This window comes from Protopterus annectens, chromosome 6.part0, assembly GCF_019279795.1.
Source record: "Protopterus annectens isolate FY-2018-M chromosome 6.part0, PAN1.0, whole genome shotgun sequence".
Taxonomy (NCBI): Eukaryota; Metazoa; Chordata; order Ceratodontiformes; family Protopteridae; genus Protopterus; species Protopterus annectens.
Window position 1 is genome coordinate 1,403,757,191 of NC_056737.1, and position 27,078 is coordinate 1,403,784,268.

The 27,078-nt window shown below is 41.4% G+C and overlaps 1 protein-coding gene across 4 annotated transcripts in view; it reads left to right on the forward strand.

Annotated features, from left to right (window-relative positions):
* The window catches only part of RAB3GAP1 (RAB3 GTPase activating protein catalytic subunit 1), a 2,239,542-nt gene that overhangs the window by 1,850,193 nt on the left and 362,271 nt on the right, over positions 1 to 27,078 (forward strand). The window lies entirely within an intron of this gene.

Consider the following 27,078-nt stretch of genomic DNA (forward strand, 5'->3'; position numbering starts at 1 on the left):
TTGTGACCTTTTCAATCCTTTCTCCCACGCTCTACCACCTCTGTATTTTTCTTCTGTTAGGTTTAGGACACCTCACAGTCAGCCCTATAGAGGTGGGTTACCCTTCTCCATGTTATGGAGTTTTTTCTTGCTTGGCCTAGCTTTCAAACGAGATCTGAGGAGTTACCGCCTAGCATTGTGGGATATGGGGGAGCCTCGAGCTGGTAGAATTAGCTCTCGAGCTTTAGTATTGTTTACGGAGGGCCGAAGATCGGCTCCGAACCCATCCAGCAAGAAAGAAGGCAAGAAGAAGACAACTAACATGGAACGTTATGGTAGGTACATAACTTCTTATTATTGACCATGGTCCAAGCTACCCCCAGGACTTGCACAATTGGTGCATGTACTGTTTGGGGGCAGCTCAGTTAAATCAGGATTGAGAGACCTGTGCCTCCTTTGGGTCAAGGGCCTTGGCTGGCAGCTCTCCAAACTAGTGTTGAAAGGGCCCCTTCCCACTTCTGCTGCTACAGCTTCTCCTTTTAGTTTTTCTTCTCTGGTTAAGAAAACCTTGGGGAAGTCTAAAAAGGTTTGAGACAAGTAGATGGATGGAAAGATGAGCAAGAAAAGGCAAAAGACTAAATAAAATCCAGAAAGAGGTCTACTGACTGTGGAACAGCAGATGAGGCAGTGCACTGGTCCTCTGTTTCTTCTGCTCCCTCTGTGGATCTGGCATCAGCACCTGTCTGGTCCTGATCCCTATCCACATCTGCACCACTGGAACCACTTTGGTCCCAACTCTCGGATGTCTTTCTCTGGATGTGATGCCTAGTCTGTCAGGTACTGTACAGCAACCACAGCTGCCACGTCACCCCCACTAGATCCATTCCCCTGCATTTCAGGTCCAGCAGTTGGACAGACCCTTATACTGGTCCTCTAACCCACTTTTGACATCATCTTCTAGGTCTCAGAGGTTCTCTCAGTATATTAGGGACATAGATTTAGACAAGATGGTGTGGACCTTCTTGAGTGCCCAGACTGAGTTAGGATCATCCCCCACCACTTTGAAGGTGTAGGGAACTTGGCCCCTGCCTCCTTTCTTGTTTCTCTTCCTTCAGTCCTCCCTTTGGATTGAGTACCCCTGAATCCAACTCTTGTTTGCATAATTTCTTCATTGGCACTGACTGCTTGGTTACCTTTGGTTCCATTTTTGTCCTTGATGCATTCAACCCCAGCTTTTTTTTGGAGCTGTCCCTATCCCAAAGCTGGGAGATCAAGACCAGCTTTGATGCCACCCTAGGTACAGTCTGCTTTACACGACCTTTGCCTTGAACAGCTCTGCTCCAGTCAGATCCAGCCAGGTCAGTGGTTGGTGTCAGCCCTTCCCTGTGATCTTCAGATTGGAAGGTGTCTGTTCCTAGTCATCTAGCCTCAACGTCATCATTCAAGGTGGTGGAAAGGATTTATTCCTATTTTTGGGCTGGTGAATCGTGCACTGTGTCAGGTCCAGCTGAGTGCTATAGTCTTCATGGATCCTCTGTCATGCATCATTTTGTTCAGAGAAAGCCTGCATGTTAAAAACCTTGAACAGACACAGGGCTTCCCAAAAGCTTCTGTATTTCCTACAGTGCCCTCTCCCCCAGAGAAGCACAGGAAACAGCAGTGTAAGAGGAGGCACCTAGATCATTGTAGGAATCATTAACATAGGACTCATTCCTCAATGATATGGAATGTTCCCCAAAGTCTCTCCACAGTAGTGCATCATTTTGGTGACTTGCTTGAATTGTTAAGACAGAGTGGAGGTTGGACCACTGAAACATCTTTTCCTGATAAGTCAGTGTTTCTTGAGGCCTGGGCGGTACCCTCACCAGACACGCTCATTGATCTAGTGTCTAGGAGGGTATGGAAAGAACTGGATGTTGTGGATCCTATCCCTAGAAAGCTAGACAGGGCACACTGATGCAAGTAGCCAGCAATTGATGCCATTATACTAGTCGCAGTCACCAAAAAGGATCTCTGAGTAGAGGGATCCTGCTGCAACAATGGATCTAATTTTTTTATCTTGGAAAACTTTCATTTTGGTTGCTGTAATTTCATCAAACAAGTGTCAGAGCTTCGAGCTTTGTAAAGTAAGCTTCCTTATCTAATTTTTCATAAGGATAAGGTGTCTTTATGAAGTAATCCAGTCTTCTTATCTTTGGTGGCCTCCAAGTCTAACTTAAAGCAGCTTATCCATTTGACTGTGTTTTTCCTGTAGTTCATTAATAAAGAGGAGTACAGTCTTCACTCTCTGGATCTACACCAACAACTAAGATTTTATTTACAAAGAACAAAGGACATCTCAAAATCTTTACAAACGTTTTTATGCCCTTTTCCAAATCTAGTATGGAAAACGGTGTAGCTAAGGTCACCTTGTCCAGATGGCTTACCAAATGTATATCTTATGTTTGATAGATTAATAGTTTGTTCTTGCCATCCAAACCAAAGGCACATTCTATTAGGACAGTATCTACCTCAACGGCTTTCATTATTCACACATCATTGAATGATATCTCTGCAGCAGCTACCAGGTCAAAAACTCATCCTTTTGTGATTCACTGCAAGCTTGACATTAGGTGGAGATCAAGGACCTTGTTTGGCTCCACCATTCTCTAGAATGTTCTGTCTCTTAGTGTCACCCAGATCAGCCTGTCTGGGAACCCTGTCCCACAGGTTGAGATGGCTGGCAAAGATAGCATTAGGTGCAAAAGTCATGTACTTACCACAATGCTAGATTTGCGCTGTCTTAGTTCTTCTTTCTCAACATTCATTTCCTCCATCCCTCTTCAGATTGACACCTTATATTTTCTCCTAGAGGACCTGTGGGCCTTCCTGAAGTACTTTTGCATAGGTCCTCATTTGGTCTTGGTCTCAAGGTTTTTTGCTTATGGTTTGTTTTTTAGAGGGGGCCCAATACTGGAGGGGCAAACTTGATCAGAGAAGATTTGGTGGTACAGGGGATTATAAGATAGGAGTTTGAGCTTCGGAGCCGTAGTCCAATTTTATGGCTTTGAATGTAATAAACCACAGATTGGGATAGATGGAAGAAGACTATTATTGATCTAGTGTTCTGGTAAGTACATAACTTTCGTTTTTAAGACAACTATTATAGCAATAACCCACGCCTGGGTGTGGGTAATGCTGGCTTTACCCACGGTTGGTGTGGTTTGGTCACGAGGGCGAAGCCCAAGTGGCCAGACAAAGCCAACCGTGGGTAAAACCAGCATTACCCACACCCAGAAGTGGGTTATTGCTATTATACAGTGACATTATTTAAGAAAAAAAATTATTACTTTTCTTAAATAATGGCATTGTAGAATGCCTCCTTGCTGCCCTTCCGCAGTTGTCTGGTATTCTGCGGCAGCTCTGATGTACTGCGCATGCCTACGCAGTACATCAGAGCTGTGGGCAAAAGCAACGGAGAAAGCAAGATCTCCGTTGCTTTTTAAAAACTGTTTCGCTATGTTAAATGGGTTTAACATAGCGCGACAGCTTTAAAAATAGCAATGGTGAATCTCCATTCCTTTTTTAAAGCTGTCTCGCTATGTTAAACTCGTTTAACATAGCGAGACGGTGTGAAGCAATGGAGATCTTGCGTTCTCCATTGCTGTAAAAAAAGAGTTATAGTAATGGAAAAAGTCCGGGCGACCAGACATTTTTCCATTACTATAACTCTGATTTACAACGTGCACGCTGACCAATCAGCGTGCACGTTTTTGAATATTTAATGGGGGGTCGTTGTATAATTGACAATAATACATAACTTTTGTTTTTAAGACCATTTTTTGACAATAATCCTAGAGCAACTTATGAATCATGGGGTTTTCTGGGGGGAGGCAAACATTTGACAACATGAACAGAATGTTGATGATCCAGAGGGAAGCAGAATGTAAGTAAATACCATTGTTGTTGGGTCATCCTTAAGAGAAGGCATCTTACAGAGTAAGTTGGGACTTTATGAGCAGGACAATGGAAGTATTTGCATTTCCTAAAAAAATTAAAAGGTTGATTATGAGGATAACAGGTAAAAATAACTCAAGGGTAAGATTGGGAGCAGAACAGAAAAATTGAAGAAACAAACAAAATACTCCCAATGTACACAGGACTTAGCTTTAATAAAAAAGAAAAGTAAGCGCTTTCGCAGACATACACTGTCACTTCATCAGACTAGGAGGATATACGAGAGATCGTAGGCAAAAATTAAAGTAGGTGGGGTCCTTTCTGATAATGTCTTCTTCAACAGAGGAACCAGGCAGGGGTGTCCTCTTTCCCTTTTGTTGTTTGCATTATATTTAGAACCATTAACAAAGAAAATAAGGGACTCAGAAATAAAAGGATATAATTGGTATGGTAGTCATGAAAAGCTGGTTCTATTTGCAGTTGATATGATTGTATACCTAACAAAACCAGAGAGACACATTACAGTGTTGTGGAACATTTTGAGATGGTTTCAAATCTTTTCACGATACAAAATTAATGAAGAGGAAACAAAGGTAATAGCGGTAAATTATGTACCCACATATGAATTGGTTCAGCAATATCTATATTTATGAGGACATGATGGAATTAAGTATTTTTAGGAGTAGGGATTAAAATGATCCTAGTGTGGCAGCTAAGGATATGTGGGAAGAGACTAAAAAGAAAATACAAAAACTGAGAAAATGGAAGCTTTGTTATATGAATATGTATACTAAAAGACAAGCAAGTCAAAATTATTTTAATCCTATTAGTCTTATACACAGGTCAGGCATATGTTTATCAACCGGAGGAGAAGTTGTAGATAGCAATTAATAAAGAGCTGAAGGACTTTATCTGGGAGGGGAAGATGGCAATAGTCAAGTGGTATAAGCTGATTCTTTCAGTAGAACAGGGTGGATTGGGATTACTCAATTTGAAGGGGTATTTCAGAGCTATACAGTTAAGGCTCCTATACATAGCGCAAGCAGAAAACTATAATTCAAAGTGGAAAGGGATGATGATGATACAGGGGGGGAAGCTCAAGAAACAAGGAGAGACTGGGATTTTGGATCCAGAAGTTTAAGGAGAATAACAGTAATCATACAGAATATTATATCTATAAAGTCGCAGAACATATCCTAAGAACTAAGCCAACACAGGAATGAAGAAAAGAGATTCTGCCAATAGGGATGACTGCAGTTAGGGATATAGACAGTAGGCAAGATGGGGCTGGAATTTTATTGGATTAAACTGGCGAAGGAACCAAGATATGGGGAGCAAATAACTAGAGAAGGAAAATGACAAAATGGGAAGACGCCAATAATTTATTTGGGCTGCAGGTTAGAGATTGCCTTCCTTATCAAGGATTGATATCTGAGTGATATCTGAGTATTGGTAAAGAGAAAGAAATGGGGGGTCCTAAACGAAAGACTAGTACTGGTAGAGTTTTAATAGAATCTAGAACAGAAGCTGCCATTAAAAAGGAAGAATTAGTAGGGCATATAAAATATTGCATGATAACTATAAGAATCAATCAGAGGAGGTTAGAAAGGATTGGTAAGAGAGATTGGATAAGCCATTCACAAAGAAACAATGGAAGGATATATGTATGTCTCCCAAATATACAACAAAATCTAGCAGATTTAAGAATTTTGCTTACAAATGTTTACATAGATATTTTTATACCCCAAGTAGTCTCCAGAGAATTTTTCCTCAGGTAGACAGCAAATGTTGGGGGTGTGACAGGAAGAAAGAGGTTATTGGAACAATGCAGTGAATTGGTGGACTTAAAGGATTCCCTGCAGGATGCACTGTCAGAAATGCTGGGTGGGCAGTGTGACGACAGAGCTGATTTTTATGAGCCATGATTCAAAATCGGAATTAAAAGGGGTTGAGGATGGATGGATGGAAATCAAAACCTAAGCCAACTATACTAGAAGTAGTGCATATAGTAACAGAGATAGAACAACTGAAATTGAGATCTTTAGAAATGGGTAGGAGCAAACTTTATAAGAAAAAAATGGGAATGCAGGGGAGGAATGAGGTTTAAATGAAGGCAGGACTTAAATGAGCTATGTAATGTTTGACTAAAAATGATTGGGTAAATTATAAGTGATGTATAATGTTTGCAGCTAGCAGTGTGCCAGTATGGTTTGTGATGTAAAATGCTTGTAACTAGGATTGTATCAGTAGAGTTTGTGTTCATTTATATAAATGTATGATTGTCTATGTCGTAATTGATGGTTTAATAAAGATGTTCCTTGTTTAAAAAAAGGTCAGGAATTGAATCATTTATGTAATGTTGATTAGGTTATATGATAAACAGGAATATATGTAAAGTATAATGTTTGTAAATGTGAACTTGTTAATACAGTTTGATTACTTTTACATAACTGTAAATTTGCCTGAGTCACAAGTGATAATTCAATAAAGGTGGTTAAAAAATAAGTAATCCTAGAGTAACCAAATTACTGGCTTTAAATTTGAGGCAAAAAATGGTTGAAAAGTTCATTAATCGGAAATTATGAGAATAGTAGGGTAGAAGTGTACCTAAGAAAAATTAGAAATGTACTGTAATATAAATACGATCTAGAGGTTGAGTGCAATACACAGGAAATTATAACATATTTTTAGACGAGGTTCCAATTCAGTCAGTTAACAAAAGTAGAAAGACGGCATTAAAATAAAAAATAAAGAAAATTGTGAAATTTAAAATGCAAGGAGAAACCAAAATACAGGCAAACCTCCTGATGCCAATGGAATTTCAGTAGAAGTGCAAAAAAAGAAAGAATTGGAGAATGTATGGCTAGTACTTTTTAACAAGAATTTTGTTGACTGGGATGTGCCCATGACTTCGAAAGAAGCAGTAGTAGTTGTTATACAAAGGAGTTAGTCTACACATAATTCAGGGTCATAGAGACCCATTTCAAGTCTGAATCATGACTACAGTGTGTTTGCGATGACTTTGACAAAAACAATAACATGAATATTGCTGAGAAAAGCAGACCTGGATCATTGCGGGTTTATAGAAGGTAGGCAAACTTTTGACAATATTAACAGAGCTCTTATGATCCGAAAGGATGCACTGCGCAGTACTAATTTATCAATGGTAATTGCTTTTGATGCTGAAAAAGCATTTGACAGAGTTTCAACAAACACAAATAAAAAACAGTTCATCAAGTGAGTTAGGATTTTATGAGCTCTGTTGAGGCATTTGGCATTCCACAGACATGAACATCATTAATACTTAATATTTACAGAGGGGCTCAAGATAAGTTGACGTGGAGATAAGCTGTTTAAGGCATTTTGCCTTACAAGAGGAACTAGAGCCATTAGCCTGGTACTCAAGGCAATCAAACATAATTGGATGTAAATGGAGACATACTAATGAGAAAATATCCCTTTTTTGTGGATGGCATAACATTATTATATGTTACCAACCTGGATAGGATATAAAATGTGTATTTTATAAAAATATTTTAATAGTATAGAAGGATAAAAAGTGAATGAAGCAAAAAAAAAAAAAAAAAAAAGCTATGGGAATGAGATATGCCCCAATACATGACTTGGTATAGAACTTCCCTTTGCGGTGGGGTCATGACAAGATGAAATATTTGGAAATTTGGTTGAAATGAGATGAACAAACAGCTAAAGGTGTTTGTGAAGAAATTACTCAGGTGATTGTAAGATAATACAAGACTATGGAAATTATTTGCAGACATCTACAATAAGATACAAGCAATTAAGGCTGTTTTTGGTCTTACTGGTTCTTTATGTAGGTCAGGATTATTTGCATCGACCAAGTGATTAGTATGAAAAAGAAAATCGGGAGTATTTTTGGAATAAAAAAATAGAGTGCAATGGGAAAAACTTATACTGACTGATGACCAGGGTGGTTCGGAACTTCCAGATTTGGAAGCATGCTACAAGGCAACACAGTTAATCTATTTGATTCAGGACTGAAATAGAATATATGCCCAGATAGAAGCACATGATAGGCATTGTGTCCGATGAGGTAATGAAGGGATCACAGTTGGGCATATCTAGGAAAGAAAAGTAAAAAGCATGGATTAATGTCGATCCAGCAATGTTAGTTTTGACAAACACAAATAAAAAACAGTTCATCGAAACCATCTTCAGCAAACTTTCGTTTGTGAGGGTCAAACCCAGTGCATCTCCCGTGTAAGGAGACACCCTCAGAATTGTATATACCAACTCTGAGATTGCACAACAGTGTAGAAAAAGGCAGTCTCAGTTTTTATCAAAGGCAGTTTTGGCGAACTGTCTTTGATTTCCTTGCATTTGCTGAAACCGTCTTTGACGTATTAACATGCTCCCAAAGAGCATTATGTAGCCTTTTAACCACAAATGTGTTAAGCAAGTCTTTGTTAAAGGAAGTTAGACCTTGGAACATCGAATAGCACCAACAGGTTACTCTATACATAGTAATACGAAAGACTCAGAAGAAAAAATTTAATGATATTTGGAAAAGAAAGAACAAAATACTGAGATTTTAGGAGGAGATGCTAAGTGGAGGTGAGGTAATAAAATGGGATGAAGTTAGATAAACTTTTGGGTTATTTAGAATTGTAGCATACTGAAAATAAAACAATGTGGTCACTAGTTAATTCCTGTTCTTAAGTTGTTCTGGAAGTAGATAACTTTTATGTTAATTGTTTTTATTTACGGAGCTATATTAAATCACCTGAAATTAAAACTAGATAGAATAGTTGAATGAGATATTTGGATTTATGTGATTAACACTGGCAAGTTATTGAAAGTTAAATGCAAGCACTAATTGCCTGATCTGAGGCTATTTTTAGTGTTGTATAAACATATGACTCTAAAATGGTTGTGTCAACATAACACACACACCATACATGGGGATTGCACAATACATAAAAATGAAAATGTTCATAATAAAATGTTCCTTAATGGAAAACAAGGCAGACAAGTATACAAGCAAAGCTGACAGGGCCATATCCAAACAAACTTTCTAACTGGCTACCTGACTGTGCAGCCTTTTATTATAACTATCATGGAAAAAAACTATAAGGATAGGCAAAAACTCATTCTGCTAAGGCAGCAGCTACCAGAGCAGCCTTTGTAGGAACATCTCAGTCTGAAATACTTACAAGGCGACACTTAGACCTCCAGCCAAAACTCCAAATTTTATGAGACAGGCATTCATTCTAGGAGCTGAGCACAATACATTCCCCAGCCATAGACTGCAGCCATGGTTTATACTGCTTTAGTATTCTTCTATTCCATTATGAATTCTACTACATCAGTGGTCGTTATGACAAGCATAATGTGGTTGCGTACCAGCTCACTACAGTAACAAATGCTCAGCTGTGATTGTCACTGCTGAAGGATAGGCTTCCTCCCCAATCATCTTAGACCTTTTCTGAAAATGTGGGACTTGCAGCTGTTATTCCATCTTTGTTGTCTTATTTTGTCTTTACTTAACAAGCATGGGGAGGGAAAACCTTGCCTACCGAACTGCCTTAGGATCACTGCACAAATCCAAATGGACAGGCATACTAGTTGGTGATGATGTTCCTTTTCTACATAGATTCCTATATGAAGAAGCCAAACCTGTTCTGGGAATATTCAAAGTTCAGGATGCTTGGCCAGATGAACGAACCTCTTCTGACATTTAATTCCCATCCATTGTGAGCCATACTGTGGCAAACTGTAGCAGTGACCCTTACATTTGAACACCTACAGTTGCAGTGAGATGCTCACACAGCTGAACCTTCTAATGCATGTTCTAGTTTGACAGAACTCTTTTCTTACCTCTGAGAACATTTACTCAAATAAATTAATGAATTTAAAATAAGTTGTTGACTGCAGAGCTCTGTTTGAACCTTAGACCCTTAATCGTAGATAAGGCAAATTTGTTGAATGGAAAGAAATACATATAAAGATGGGCTTATACTCAGACATAGGGTCATTGTTGAGTGAATTCTTGACCAAAAATCAGTTTGATCAGATATTTTGCTCTGAATTTTTGTGCAAAAGTTACATTGATTAAAATACCACCTGGTCACATGTCACTGTTTTATATTCACGTAAGTTAAGGACTTTAAGGGTAGAGTTTGGGTTAGTGTTAAGGATTGTGTTAGGTTTGAAATTAAGGTAAGGTTTAGTTTAAGGTTAATGGGTGTATGGGATGGGTGTATGGGATGTTGTGCTTTGTATTGGAAATTGAAGTACACTTTGCCATCTACAGGAAATACTGTGAATAGTTATATGTACGGGCTTGATCTGATTTTGCCCTTTTCATTCTTCCTCAACCCATGGGTTTGGATCTGATCCTCAGATATGACTTGGTCACATACTCCAGACTTTGGATCCAACTCTTCACCTCCTCCCTCTACCCATAACGCCTTAGTCCATCCTCATTACCTCAGATCTCATTTGCTGCCATCGCAAACAGACGCAGGTTCCTCACTCAAGCATTATTAGAGATTGTGAGCTAATTCAACCTTTTTCTGTTGTTAAAAGTTAAACCTTATTCTTTAGCTTAATTTACCTATCTTCCCTCTTAATTTCTCACAGGATGTTTGGACTTCTTACTGTTTTTTTTATAGATAGTAAACTTTTATTACCATTGTAGGAATTTTTGCTTACTCTTTTCTTATATAGGGTAGTTCTTATAAATTACCATTGTTGGTAATTAAACCCTTTTTCTTTCTCTTCTATCCATACATATCCATATAGAAAAGCTTCTTATATTTTATTTTGTTACCTTTGCTTGGTGCTTGCTTACCTACCATGACTGAGACACTGACAGGATTTAAGAAATGCACTTCTTGTGGGCATAAAATCCATAATTTGGATGTCCATGGAATTCATAGGTTCATAGATTAGTACTAGACTAACTGCCTTTGTGGGCATTTTAAGCCTAGCCATATACTCCATGTGAGAATCAAACCGTGCACCTTGCGTCTGTAAGGTAAACACGTTAACCATTATGCCAACCTCCCACCCTTATGCAGAGTGTGTATATTGTCTTGGATGGACACTGTGTGTACTATATGTTTCACTTTCAATCCAAGAGCTTTGGCCAATTAGTGGAACAAGTTAATTTTGAAAGGTCTTTTCCTTGCTACATATACTGCTTGGGCTCAACCCCCCCCCAAAACTAGCAAATCTGCTCTGTTGGAGCATAGAAAATGCTCCCCACTGAAATCCATCAGGTCTTCGTCGGAGCTACCTACCAATAGCTGAAAATTTTCAGATCCGACACTGTCAGATCCAAAGACCCAATCATCAGATCTGAAACCCTCTGATCCGAAGGTTTTGGATCCAATTGTCATTTCAGTCATCCCTACAGTGTGGTCCTCAGATCTGAAGCCCAGTACTTCACTCACAAGTCATACTCTGGGATGTGTAATTAAGCCCATGTCACCTTCTCTGTGCTCTTCATTGCTTCATATATCTAAGAAACATTCTAGGCCACAATCCACTACTTCCTGCAGGTCCTCAAGAAGCTTATCAGAAGGGAATGTGGATAGGATTATGTGAAAATTCCTCAGAGCTCAGTCTTACCAGCTCCGTCACTTATCGGATCCATGTGCCTTCCTGTGACATCCAGAACTGTTTTAGCTCCTTCTCCAGTCCATCCAGTTGTTTTGGAAGCCCGGGATCCAAAATCCTCTGATGCTGTCAGATCAGAACAGGTCCCAGAACCAAAGTTTTGGCATCAGATCTGTAGGGCCAGGATTGATTCCGATGTTGTTGGATCCATCCCTGCCCTGCAGAGCATCGGCCCTAGATAGTTCGGGTCTGGTTCCATCCTTGAGGCACAGATCCGAGAGTGGTCAAGACCTACCTTAGCTGGGAGCTGTGGCTCTGACAGGTCTGATAGAAGCCTGTCCTGGTCTGGCTACTTTTGAGATTACGGAAAGGGTTTTTTCTCTCTCCAGAGAACTGCCTTTTGATTTTTCAGATCCAACCTCTTTCTCCTCATCGGCTCTGAGCTGTAAGTCAGTCAGACCTATTCCACAAGGACAGCCACTTCCAGTAAGTGTCCAATTGGTTACAGTAGATGAACTGCACCTCTCGTCTAACACCTCCCCTGAACACCTGACAAAGGTGGGCTGTCAGAAGAGAACATGCAAGAGGAGACACATTAACTCCCCGATGGTGTCCCTCACTGAGGATAACGATTTTGATGAAGAAGGGACACCCAAGTCACCACTGGACATCTCCTTCACAAACATTTTAGAGATCCTCAAACAAAAAGGTGGCTGGTCTTCCGAAATCGCATCTCTCCGGAAGAATTGGTATTTGTGGAAGCTCTTGGTTCTGGCCCGTCTACGTTTTGGGTTACCCCCCCAGTGGATGAACTCCTTGATTTAGTTTCCCACTGGGCTTAGAAAAGCTGGATACAATCAAACCCATCCAGAAAGACTTTACAAATTCTTAGCCCCTCCAAAAGAGTGGCCCCACTGGAGCAAAGTAGTCCCAGTTGATGCTATGGTAGTGGCAACCTCCACCAAGAAAGAAGTAGCAGAACAGACCTCTTTTATCCATCTGCCAAACAGGGATTCTAGAGCATTGGACAGATTCAAAAAGCAAGTCTTTGACTTTGCTACATTTGCTCTGAGGTCTCTCAGTTTCTTGGCGCACTTCACAAGACCAGAGAGATTTGACCCAAGAGCTTTCAGATAGTCACTGCATCCATGTCTGCACAGGATTTCAAAAGAACGTCCTTGCAGCTGGCCACTCTTTTGTCTATCTCATATACACTTCAGTGAGGTTGATTTCTCACACAGCTGAAGGCACCTTACAAGCAGATGGTTCAGGCATTGCCCTAAGGAGACTTGTCTGGATGTGGCTATGAGCCTTTGCAGAGCCCTTTAAGACGTCCTTCATCAATGCCCCATTCTGTGGCACATACTTATTCGGGATGTCAGCAAAAGAGATGCTTACCTGCAGAGAGCAAGATGGAAAGAGCTTGTCTGCCATCGGAATCAAGATGTCCTTCGAGGATGCATCTGCAGTCTTAACAAATGGGTTGTCCTGTCATCAGGCAGCCCTTCGGTCGGCCGGATTCCAAAGTCTGGGTCTGGCTTCGGCTGGTGTCGCACTTCACCCGACGTCATTGCGGCAGTTTTTCGGGTATAAAGGCATCAGCCGACGCCATTTTCCTCAGTCTTTCTTGCCGCGTGACGCCCGAAGCAGAAGCTGTTCGCAAGTGCCAGTCGGTCAGATCCAGAGATTACTACTACCGAATACTACTCAAGACTTCTATAAAGCTAAGTACCCGTTGGGGACTCTTTCTTGCCTCAGCCGATGTCAGAGAAAGTTAATAACTGTTTATCTTGTGGGAAACAAATACCTCATAAAGATTTCCACTCCTATTGCATACATTGTTTAGGCCCAGACCACGACGTAGCAGCTTGTCTAGCCTGTGCTTCTTTTAACCGGCGGACGCTTAAACGTCGCTCGGACTTTGCTGAACAGATTTTCGGCTCCGATTTTGCCTACATTATGCCGTCAGATCCTCCGACTACACAAATAACCAGAAAACGCAAAGAAAAGGACCGACACTCGCGGTCGAAACCGCGGTTAAGCAACCCGCGAGTGTCTCGGTTTCGGCCGAAACCGAGCAAGCGGTTCTTTCTTCAGCCGATAACGTGCCTTCTACCGAGGCCTCTTCTACCCTGGTAGAAACGGCTTCTGAAATCCAACCTTCTGTTGCGATTTCACAGGAATTATCAGACACCATTCCCCTTGATATTTCTACCCCTGCACGTGGAGCTGCTAGGCCTCCTCCAGCTATGTCTATTAAGGCCTTTGCCAGGGCTAAAGCAGCCAAAGCTTCAAAACCTGGGCCTGCCAAGCCCCCTCTCACAGGCCCAGCACCAGCTCCCATATGCTTTCTTTGGCAGAGGATCTCATCTCTTTAATTGTGGATCCCAGCCTCATCCAGACAGGGCCTCTCTCCTCCTCCAGAAAAGAGGCCTAGAGCAGAGCCCCCTGAGCCAGTAGCCACAGATGATTCCTCTGATGACTCGGAACATACAGACCCTCCTGAGGCTTCTTACTCTCCTTACGAAGACTCTGATGCTGAGGAGTCCATCCCTTCAGCCTCTCCTCCTGAGGAATTTTCCTTTGGGGAAACCTTGCATGCTATGAGGGAACAATTTCAGTGGCAGGGCCAAGATTTCTCAGACTCTAGAAAAAGGCTTAGGACCTTTCTACACTTGCCACAGCATAGGCCTTTAGCTATACCTCCAGTTCTATCTGTTGTTGATGATGCATTTAATGATGCTTGCACTACTCCTGATACTTTACCTCCGGCACCTGCTAAGCCCAATAGGTACTACAGGGTCCCGGACACTCATCACCACTTATATAAGGCCCCTTTTGCAGATCCAGAGACTATCTCCCAGGGCCCTAAAGCTGTAGCAGCTACTTCTTCTAAAACCCCTCCCTCTGAAAGGGAATCCAGGTCCTTAGAGAGATGGGGTAAAAAAGTTTACACCTCTGCTACTTTGTCAGCTAGAGCTTTGAACTGTCAATTTCATATGATTCAATATCAAGAGTTTATGCTTGACCAGTTGACTAAAAAACTGTCCTCTGAAGAATCTATAGATAAAAAGTATGTTCAAGAAATGTTACATAACATACAGCAGGTTAGTAACCATTCTTTAAAATGTGGCTGTGATGCACTGGAGGCTTCCTTTAGATCAGCCATGACTGGCACGGTTATCAGGAAGCATGCATGGTTGAAAGAACAGGCATTACCTGACCATGTCAAATCTAAGCTTTTGGATGCACCTATGGACAAGGTCAATTTATTTGGTGCCCCCGCACAGCAGGTACTAAAAAAGATGGAAGAGAAAGCAAAATCTGTGCAAACAGTAAAAGATTTCTTACAAGTTCAACCTCCAAGGTTTAGCAGGAACTGGCCCTCCAAGAATTGCTCCTTTCCAGACTCCTCTAAGGCACAAAGAGGCAGGAATAGGCGCTCTAGAGGCAGAAACCAATCCAGGGGTGCCTACAGGGGTCGCCAGTGGCAGGGTAACAACCAACGAGGCACGGATACAGCCACCACCACTCCAACAACTCAATCACAGTGAGTTGGCGGTGGCACCGCCTACCAGGGAACAACTGGAAGCACCCTTAGGCGGAAAGCTAACATTATTTTCAAAAAACTGGCACTGCATTACAAGAGAAAAATGGATTTTGCAGACTATAGACAAAGGTTACAGGTTCCATTTCCATACACTACCCGGAAAGAGAGGAATGCCAAACCTACCACCTTCTCAAAGGGCAGAAGCTCTAAAATAAATATCTCAATTACTAAGAATGCGAGCTGTGCAAAAGGTACCATTTATGGAGCAAGGGAAGGGATTTTACTCCAGGCTCTTCCTGGTACCAAGAAAAGAAAACAAATGGAGGCCTATTCTAGACCTGTCCGCTTTAAACACATTCCTCATTGTTCCAAAATTCAAAATGCTGACCCTACAGCAGCTTCTTCCCATGCTGGGCAAGGAGTCTTGGCTGGTAACTCTAGATCTCAAGGAGGCATACCTGCACGTCCCCATAAGACCAATTTGCAGAAGATACCTCAGATTTCTTGCAGGATCAGAGCATTATCAATTCTCAGCATTGCCCTTTGGCTTATCTACTGCGCCCAGAGTGTTCACGAAATGCCTGGCATCAGTAATCGCTCATTGCAGACTTCAGGGAATTCAAATCTATCCCTACCTGGACGACTGCCTGATACAAGCGGACAACAAAAACAAATTAACAGAAGACTTACAAAGAGTCATCTACCTGCTACAAGCCCTGGGATATACAGTCAATACAAAAAAGTCAAGGCTGATTCCATCCCAAATAATAACCTTTCTGGGTGCAGAACTGGACACATCAAAACAAATGGCATTTCTAACTGCAGAAAAGAAAGAGCAACTTACTCTCTACTTCTTGGCATTAACAGAGCACAGCCATCTAACTGCAAGAAAAGTGCTACAAGCTCTCGGCTTCATGGCATCCTGCATAATTCTGGTCCCTCATGCCAGGCTTCATATGAGAAAGCTACAGTGGTACCTAAAAAATTTGTGGTCTCAGCACAAGCACAGCCTAGAAACCAAAATTCCAATGATCCCATGCCTGAAACAAGAGTTCTTATGGTGGGCTCAGGCCTGTCAATTAAACACAGGACTGCCCTTCTGCAAAAGTCAACCAAGACAGACTATCACGACAGATGCCTCAGACCTCGGTTGGGGCACACATGATGGACAAGTGCATTCAAGGCCTATGGACCCAAGACCAGCTGCATCTGCACATAAATCTAAAAGAAATGATGGCAGTAAAATTGGCAATCCAGGCATTCAGACCTCTTCTCCAAGAAGGCCAGTTGATGATAAGGACAGACAACACCACAGTTATGTGGTACATCAACAAACAGGGAGGCACACACTCATACCCCTATGCCGGCTGGCACTGGACCTATGGGATGTGGCTCTGAGCTACAACATTCAGTTACAGGCAATTTATGTACCAGGAAGGAAAACATTCTAGCAGACATATTAAGCAGAACTACAACAGATGCCCACGAATGGATGCTGCATCCGGACATTTTCAAAACCATCACAAGAGAATGGGGATTACCACAAATAGACTTGTTTGCATCCCCATGCAATCACCAGTTGAAGAAATTCTGCACAAGGACTTACCACCCACTTGCTTGGAAGGTGGACTCCCTATCCTTCAGTTGGAAAAGCCTGACAGCATACGCATTCCCACCACTTCCTTTGATGCACAAGGTGCTTCTCAAGATCAAAGAGGAACGTCCGAGGATCATCCTGATAGCCCCAGACTGGCCAAGACAACATTGGTATCCACTGCTGAGGAGCATGTCCCGGGAACAAATATGGAAACTGCCCCTGATCCCATTACTGCTGACACAGAGTGTCCTTGAGAACAAATTCTACATTCATGCCTAAGGTGGTATCCAGAGTATCTTTAAATCAGGCTATCCACCTTCCTACATTCTTCCCCAATCCACAGAACAGGGGAGAAAAGCTTTTGCATACCTTGGATGTACACAGACAATTACGCTACTACCTGGACAGGACAAAAAACAATAGAAAAACTGACCAGCTTCTGGTAGCTTATGCAACAGGAAAGGAAGGAAAACCAATTTCTAAACAAACAATCTCCAAATGGATAGGAAATTGCATTAGATTTTGTTACTCCTACCATGGAAAGAAAACTCCAGAGAACATCAGGCCTCACTCCACAAGGGCCACAGCCACTACCACAGCTTTCTTACGAGGAGTGGCTACCAAGGACATTATAGAGGCTGCTACTTGGACCTCCGTGCATACATTTGCCAAGCATTATAACTTACCTCTATACTCTAGATCCCGTGCTGGTTTTGCCACTGCTGTTTTGAAAGGGATCCTGACTACACCATAATCTATTCTCATTTCCTCCTCCCCTAGTTTAGCTATGGTATTCTACCCATTTGTTAAGACTGCAGATGCATCCTTGAAGGACATAGTACAGTTTTGTACCTACCATAAATGTAGATGTCCGAGAGGAATGCATCTGCAGTCAGGATTACCCACCCTCCTTCCCCTCTGAGGTACTCCTAGGGTACTTACCAATCTTCAGCTAGCTTGGGGGGGATCTATTATGGTGTATTTGTTTGTATATATGTACATACATGTTTATTTTGTGTGTTTGCTCTCTACTATTTGGAAACTTTGGCATTTATCCAAATTTAGCCAACAAAGAGGGCACCTGGCATCTGGGGCAAGAAACACTGAGGAAAATGGCGTCGGCTGATGCCTTTATACCCGAAAAACTGCCGCAATGACGTCGGGTGAAGTGCGACACCAGCCGAAGCCAGACCCAGACTTTGGAATCCGATCAAGGGCTGCCTGACGACAGGACAATCCATTTGTTAAGACTGCAGATGCATTCCTCTCGGACATCTACATTTATGGTAGGTACAAAACTGTACTTTTTCTACCCCTCAGCAGACCTTTTCCAGGAATCAGAGAGGTGGTAAGAAAAAATGGTTCTGAAAATCTGCGTGGGGACAATTCTTGCAGAGGAAGAAACTCTTATGGATGTACGTCACCAGAGAGGCAGAAGAGGCCCGCATAACCAGGGGTGCCAGGATTCTTTTCTGGACAGACCCTCTCAGCACTCCTGAAGTGCTGTTTGACTGTCTAACTGTAGAGGCAATTGGGGGATGATTATCCCTGCCCCCAGAAGCCTGGGCAAATATAGCAAAAGATACCTGGATGGTAAAAATCATATCCAGAAGTTATTTCATTCCATTTTCCAAACCCTTCTTCACAAAAAGAAGAAACTTCCTGAAGTCCCATGCAGTCAGAGGAAAGGCACAACTGTTAGAAATAAGAGTTATCCAAGAGGTCCCACTAGACCAAATAGGATTCAGAACTTACTAATGCTTCTTTTTAGTGCCCAAGAAAACAGGGGACCTCAGACCAGTTTTGGATCTAAGCAGTTTGAATCAGTATGTGAAGAAGTCAAAGTTCCGAATAGTCAGTGTACAATCCATCCTACCTTTTCTTCACAAGGATGATTGGTTGTTCTTGATAGATCTTTAGGAAGCGTACTATCACATCAAAATAGGCAGGTGCTCCCGAAGACACTTACACTTTCAGCTGGGAGCCAGTCAGTACCTATTCAGAGCCCTGCCTTTTGGACTCACCACAGCCACCAGAGTGTTTACCAAATATATGACAGTGGTAGTTGCTCATCTGACACTCAAAGGATTCCCAGTGTTTCCATATCTGAATGACTGGCTCCTCACTGCACCCCTAAGCATCTCCTTCTACATTCCAGGGACTATTTGCTCCATATTTTCCAGTCAGTGGTGATAACAATAAATTTATGCCATATCAAACCTAACCGAAGTCCAGAGCTTGGACTTCATTGATACACTTCTGGATACAGCAACACAGGTAGCATCATTACCGCCTCATCATATATCCACCATTAGGAATCAGGTTCATCTACTTATTTCCTATCCACGTCCTCCAGCGAGATCAGTCCTTCAAGCACTAGTTTCCATGGCAGCAGCCATTGTATTACTTCCCTTAACACATTTATTTATGTGTGTTCTTCTGTGGACTCTACCTGTTCAGTGGTTCATTTTTTATCAACCCCTATCCTTTCCAGTCATGCTGACTCCAATTTGCAATTGACTGGATAGCATTCACCCAGGCCGACCCTTTGTTTTACTGCCTCCAGTGGCCACAGTGACTACAGATGCTTCACAACTGGGGGTCATTTCTTGGGAGGGACAGCCCAGGGCATGTGGTTTCCCTAAGAGACCAGTCTACATATCATTGTACTAGAAATGAGAGCAGTCCTACTTGCATTGCAGGCATTTCAAGATGCTCTTTCTCTAGGGACTGTTGCAGTTCAGACCGACAACATGTCTGTGGTCTGATACATCAATAAACAAGGAGGAACCTGGTCTTATCCCCTCTGCAGAGAGGCTTTGAGAGTGTTTGAATGGACGATTTCATCAAACTACTTTCTAATTGCAACATTCATTCCAGGGAAACCAACGTGTTAGTGATCAAACTAAGCAGATCCGTACTGATGCCTCACGGGGGTAGTATCTCAATCAGTCTGTGACAGAAGGCAACTATGGGGCCAGCCTTACTGCGACCTCTTTGTCTCCTCACAACAAGAAGTGTCGCAGGTACTTTGCTCTTGTCCCCACTCAGGGAGAGTCATCAAGAGATGCTCTTGTCCACATCTGGTCCTCCAGACTTTTTTATGCTCATCTCCCTCTTCTTTTGATTCCCAAATTTCTGCAGAAAGTGAGTTGGCTGAAGAACTCAGTCATCCTCATTGCCCCTTTTTGGCCTCGACAGGTATGGTCCCCCTTCCTGTGGTCTCACCTTCATTATCCTCCATGAATACTGAACCTAACTCCGGATCACCTCTCTTACCCAAAAGGGATTCAACAACCCAGTATACTGGCACTCAAACTAACCGCATGGTTTCTCCACTTCCACTAACAGTTAGTCCAGGCTGTCTTCCCCTGTACATACTATTATTTTGGCTTCACAAAAGGAATCTACCAAGAAAGTTTACAAGAGCAAGTAGAAGAGATTCTCCCTTTGGGCTTTGAAAAATGAGCTTGACCCATTCTCTGCTCCAGTTTCTGCAGTACTTCAATTATTAACAATCCTTTATGAAGAAGGAGCTAGTTTCTCTATGATTAAACTTCAGTTAGCAGCTATTTCTAATTTTTACACAGGAGACAGAAATTATTCCATGGCTTCATCCAAATTATGCAAAGCATTCCTAAAGAGTATGTTTCTTCTCAGACCACCAATAAAGGATCCTTCCCCTCCTTGGGATCTCACAGTTGTGCTTACAAGGTCTAACTCAGAAAACTTTTAACCTTCCGCTAAAACTAATTTGAAATTACGTTCATGGTAAACAGTCTTCTTTAGTAGCCATTACTTCTGCGAAGAGAATATCTGAACTTCAGGATCTTTCCTCAAAGGCCCCTTGCATAATTTTCCATAAAGATAGGGTTACCTTATGGACAAACCCTTCATTTTTTTTTTTTTACCAAAAGTGGCTTCTGAAAGTAACATTGATCAATCCATTCATTTATCAGATTTTTTTTATTAAAGCAGAGTGAATGCTTTATCTCCTAGATGTACACAGACAGTTATGTTTTTATCTTCACAGGACAAAACAAATCAGAAAATCAGACCAACTTCTTGTCTCATTTTCACCAAAAAGATTGGGATGCCCAATTTCTAAAGTCACTCTAGCTAAGTGGATTACAGATTGTATCTCTTGGTCCTACTGTCAAGAAGGCATGCCTTTAACCAAACCTCCAAAGGCTCATTCAGCCAGATACATGGCTGCTTCATCTGCCATTTGGTCAAGAACATCTGATGATGATATTTGCACTGCAGCCATATGGTCGATTGCTCATTCCTTTGTTACCCATTACAAATTGGATGTTATTTCTAGAAACCGGTCCTCCTTTGGATTCAGTGGTACTCTGAAATATCCTACCATGGGGGCCAGCCAAGGTCAGCTTAGCTGGGGACTCTGTCCAGTGGGTTGAGGACCAATGAAAAGGACTACATCAGATTTAAAAGCTATGTACTCACCATAACTAGGCATCTGTGTTGTCCATTTTCATTCTTCCTCAACTTCCTTTCCATCCAATCCTCGTCCTTCAGTTTCTGGAGAGACCTCAAGGACTATGTTTTGAAACCTACTGTTCTGAGTTTGAGCCCTTAGTTTCTCTGTCAACTTCTCCTGTTTCTCTCTAGCTATATGGGACTAGTGATAACAAACTCAATCTGAGGTAATGGGGGTGGACTAAGTCATTATGGGTTGAGGGAGGTGTTTGAGAGTTGGATCCGAAGTTTGGAGTATGTGGTCAAGTCAAACCAAATACACGGGTTGAGGAAGAATGAAAATGGACAACACAAATGCCGAGAATATAACTTTTAATTTCATGCATTTCATTTTCTGCTTCAGCAATGTGGTTTTCAATTCTGTTATTTTTGACTGTGTGGATTTGATTATATCATTTTCGATTAAGTGACTTAGGCCTATCATGCTCTGATCATCCTTATGTTGTCCTGTTGTGTTAGAACCTCCACGGTTGAAAATGTGAAAACATCTGACATCGTACCTCTCACCAATCCAGATATTTACAGAATGTCCAGATTTTTGCCTCATACTTTTGATCTTTTCCTTGTACAATTTGTGGATTTCTTGCAGATCACCGAGGATTGACGTTACTAAATAATGACATACATTTGAGTTTCAGACCTCATATCCTTCAGAAAGTGCATACTAACACAAATCCTGTTATTCAAGCAACTTTCTAAATTTGTAAGAGCAATATTAAAAATCTATCCCTATTTTTGGGCTTTTGTACCCCCATTATTTTAGGCTTTGTCCAAATTTCCTGTGCAAAGAGGTTGAAAGGTATGCCTGATACTATTGCAGTCTACACAATTATGTCTCCATACTCCCCTGTGGCATGCATAGTGATACACATGGAAACAATGCTATACAGTACATTGCAACACCTACCATGTTGTTCAAGATGTTACATTTCCAGACGCGAGTTGCCTTAAAGGGCAGATTTTCTAGTGGGCATTGTTCAGTCTCTCTCTTCAGTCATGTAATAGTGTGTGCTGTAGTCTGCAAAACTGGACATTACTAGCCTGATGCTATCCCCACTGACACATGGATGGCTGGTGCCAGGCCTGCTTGCACATCCAGGCCACTCCTAAGTATTGTTACTCCTTGACTTCTGTCAGCCACTTTGTTGCTGGTAGTCTACCTCTGTGATGAACGTGTCTGCTGCATTGTCCTGTGCTATTTACATTGCATGGAATATCATGTCAGTAACCTTTCATTATAACTTTCGTAGGCACCTGTTTCAACTGCTCATATAATTCACATCCTGCACCAGTCCCTGCCAGATCTGATGCTTGCTGTAGCAGCTTTGCCCAGGAGGTGTATGCCTTTTTTTTTTTTTGCAGAGTGCCTGTATTAGTAGTAATTTATTTACCTGGCTAGTGAACTTTTCTAGATGTTGCATCCTTGGATAGTCATATCACTGCCTATATGCTGCTGTGTGACATTAATTTATGACCAGTGCCGCTGCCTTCACCCATGGACATGATTACAAGCTGCAGTTACTGCTGTACACATCCTCATTACCTCCTTCAGGTACTGTACCCATGCCTGTACATGTGTACCTGGAACTCCCCTACCCATTTGGCATGTAATCATCATAATATTCTAAATTCACTTTTGATTCTGTCTCACCATGCAGTCGGAAACTAATGTGCCCATTGTAATGGGCTCTAGCTACACATACAACCAGACATGTGCCTCACTCTCCCTGACATCCACCACAGGTTTCTGGTTGTGGACAAGGTACTTTATCAGGCATAACTCTTTCCTTAACTCTGAGAGCCCTTACTCAAATTATTGTACACCTCATCTTGTATTTAGTGGTGTTGCACAAAGATGCAGGCAGCACTTTATGTCATGATAACAGCAGTTAGGGAGGGTGTGTAGACAAAGCTGTATATATTGCTTGTGTGCAGTGTGTTGTCCGTATATTTCAGTATATATTGTATATGTCACTTTTAGTAAGAAGAGTTTGGCATCTACATTCATGCATATGGCATGTGTATGTGTTTAGTGCTAATGTGCAGCACTATGCTGGGTGATATTTTATTCACAAATGTGTGTCTGTGCATATAAGGTTATCATACTGATTCTCAAATGGACTTAGTGGGGGCTGTGATTTTCTGTGGAAGTAGTAAAAATAGGACTCTCAAATGATGTGTTAGGAAGAGCAGGATTTTTCCATTTTCCTGCACAGAGATTTTACCTGCTGGGCTACGATGATTGCCCTTTGAAGAAGGTAAATTCAAAAGGCTAGGTCACTGGAAGCCCAAAGTCACCCTTTCTTGGTGGCTTTTGAATTGCATTTCCTATGTCTGCTCAACCCGTAATCACCCTTTGCTGGGCAAGATCTAAGGCTTATTCCACTAGGTTAGTGTCTCCCTCCAAGGCCTTTTTCAGGTGGTGCTTGAGTGATGAAATGTGTGCATAAGCAACTTGATCATCAATACATAACTTCATGAAGCACTAAAAATTAGATTACATTTTCAGGGCTATGGTTTCTTTTTAGAGCCACTGTTCTTAAGGGTCTCATGTCATGATGCCATCCAGTAGTTTGGGTAACTTTGACATTCTGACCCATAACTTATGCATTTGCCATAATGCTGGATCATTTTATTCCTGTCATTCCAGTATTACAATCCTACCTCCAGTTGCCATTTGTGGGACCGTAAGGATATTTTCATTCATTTATTACTATATATTACCCTAGGCATCTTATCCTTAGTGTCACGCTCAGTCTGAGGTAACTTTGTCCAGTAGACTATGATTGGCAAAATCATTTTTAAAGGGGCCTGAGGTTGTAGCAGTAGATTTGCCATCAGATCCTACAAACAGCTTGAGGTTCCATAAATCATATTGGGCAGACAAGAAGGGAAGGATCCAGCATTGTGCTAAGTACTTAACTTCTATATATTGTACATTCCATAGTTCCTGTAAATTCAGTCTCGTATGACCAAATTTGTAGTAGAATTTAGAAAATTTCAAGACAGTAAAAATCTCAAGAAGAGTGGCATTTATTAGGTGTGAATGTCACTGATGCGACCACTGCAAAACTGCACTGTTCTAAATTGAAGACAATGCAGAGGAAATACCTTTTAACATAAGGTAAAGCAAGCACAAATTTCATTAATATGAATTAAGTGAAACATAAGGGAGCACCCCCTTCTTGTGAGGGTGTGGAGGCTTTTATTCCCTCATTAAAAAAATAATCTGAATTTGAAGTTCATTTATTTTAATTTATCTGGAATTCAAAGTAGTATCATCAAAAAAAAAATTGCTTTTTGAATGTCAACAGGGCTTAAACTTGTAACACAATTTTTGCATAGTTGTTAAGTTGCTACATTAGATTGTGTATTGTGTAGAGTTGCATAACAGCTGCACAATCTAAATTTATGCATGCATAAAAGAAGCTGTGGCTGTGTCCTTTGCCTATATGCAGGATAGTCAACTGAAAGCTGCCACTCTAAAATAATTACAGCTGAGTCATCTAAAAAAATCGTGAAATTTAAATGAAAATTTATAGGGAGCAAAGCCTGCCACGCCCTGCTATAATTCACATCAACTCCAGGAGGTTAAGAGTAAGTTCCGTGCTACAGCATAGTTCAGTGTGATTTGACCAGTGTCAAAAATCAGTTTGCATATTTTGTATTTTGGCTGATTCTGTTACTACCACTGTACCTCAGTTTCCCCACAGTTTGTAATACTGAACAGTGTTTTTCAGTCCAAAATGTACTGATGCACTAAGCATGTCGCCCAACATAGTGCTGCATAGTGGCACTAACAAGGTAGCTCAGCTTCTACTGATAATAGAAGGCATATCCAAAACAGTCACTTTGTGCTGCTATCTTTCTTCCCCTTGCTGTGAATCAGCCCTGTAAAACTCATCACTCACATTTTAGGGGGAATGTACTACCAGACATCAGGGTGAAATACAGATTTGTGGTGTTTCTGTAGTATTTGGGGAGCCACGGTGGTGCAGCGGTTAGCGTTGTCGCCTCAGCAAGAGGTTCTCCGGTTCGATCCTCGGCTGGGGTGCCTTCTGTGCGGAGTCTGCATGTCCTCTCTGTGGTTGTGTGGGTTTCCTCCGGGTGCTCCGGTTTCCTCCCACATCCCAAATACATGCTGTAGGTGGATTGGACACTCTAAATTGGCCCTAGGCACGAGTGTGTGCCTTCCGTGGAAGGTTGGGCACCAGGCTGGCAACTCAACACCGTAAAACTCTACTGCCAATCATGAGCGGACAGGTGATCCGCTGTGGCGACCTCTGACTGGGAAAAGCCGAAAGAAGAAGGTGTTTCTGTAGTATTTGGTAGGCTACTGCACTGTACTGCAGCACACTGTTTCACACCATGCTTAATGGCTTTCTGCACCATTTGGGGTGTGCATATATGGTCGTCATATGTAGCCATGGAATTGGAACTCTCCTTTTCGAATGAGGGGTGGCTTCGCTGTACTAGTTGTAGTGTCTACCACCTATCCTCCTCATTTGATGTTGTGTGTGTGGCTGGCCACATGCAGCATGGGCTTGCCATTCCTCATTAACATACTTCTGTACATGAACGTAATGCATCAGAAACTGATTCAACAAAGCCTGCTTTATCAAGACTTGTAGACCAAACAACTCAACATTTTTTTAACATGGAGGCAGATCTCCATATCCCCACCACAATGATCTGTACACTTTGACTAATATAACTATTTATAAGTTAGTTGCAGGTTGCCATTCATCAGGAAAGTAGTAAAACATTCACCTTCCAGTTTGGTCTGTCAGTCTCTACTAAATAGGCTTTCCTGCATTGTTCCTTGACATACTGTAAGACTATCTTTGCACATGCTCCTTTCGTGTTCATTTTTCCTGTTTTCTATATTGATGGTGGTCAGTGTTTCCTTTCATATTTTTGAATTAACTATGCCATATCTCCATTATTATGACAGTCCTGTCTGTGTGAGAGTATGTGTCACTGTTGTTGTGTTGCTTCTAGTACCGACTTTTGTGTAGCCTAGTTTGTGGGCTGTCGCATTCTTTCCTCATTTGTCTATATCTGATTATATAGGGCTTATTGCTGGGATGGCTGTTTTCATTTTCTGTAGGGAACTTATGTTGTAAGTACTTGTTGGGGTCATTTTGCTTTACACTGTTTCATTTAGATGCAGGTTTAGCTTTTGACAGTAAGAACTGCAAACATTTTAAGAAACTTTGAAGGAGTTCTGATTATCTTACATTAGGTAGTGATACAACTATATTTTTCTAAAAAATATGTTTATTAAAATTGTTATCACCAAGAAGAACAGCAGTATTAGATTGAAATCAGTAGATGTAAAAAACATGGTAAAAACATACTGGATGTAAATGTACTACTTACGTTGATCAGCATTACATATTAATGGTAGTATTAGTTATATAATTACTAAAGAAGCTGCTTAATACTTCAAGCATATTACATGTCAACTCATCGTTCTTGTATTACTGAGTACTTGTTTGCATCTGTAGTAATAGTACTATTTATTTTTATATGTTACTAGATTAGACCCAGTAGGCTTGTGGCTTCTTTTCAGGGAAGACCCACTGTGGTATTTATGCCAACTGTAGGTAATCTGACCAGAGTGCCAGGGAAATTCCTTTACTCTTTTCAATAGGTGCCATGGGATCTTTTCTATCCATCTGTGCTGCCACCAATATGGGCCTTGGTTTAACCTCTCATCTAAAGGGTGCACATTCAGGTGTGCAACACAACTAGTTTGTAATGGAAAAATTAATCCATTCACCTGGTGTGGGAATAGAACACACAGCTTTCTAATTTTCTAGTGGAAAGGGAAAGTGTGCTACCTTTTGAGGCACTGACATTAGTATAGTTGTGTTTACTGTTGCTTATTCCTCTAACTAGAACTAGTTGA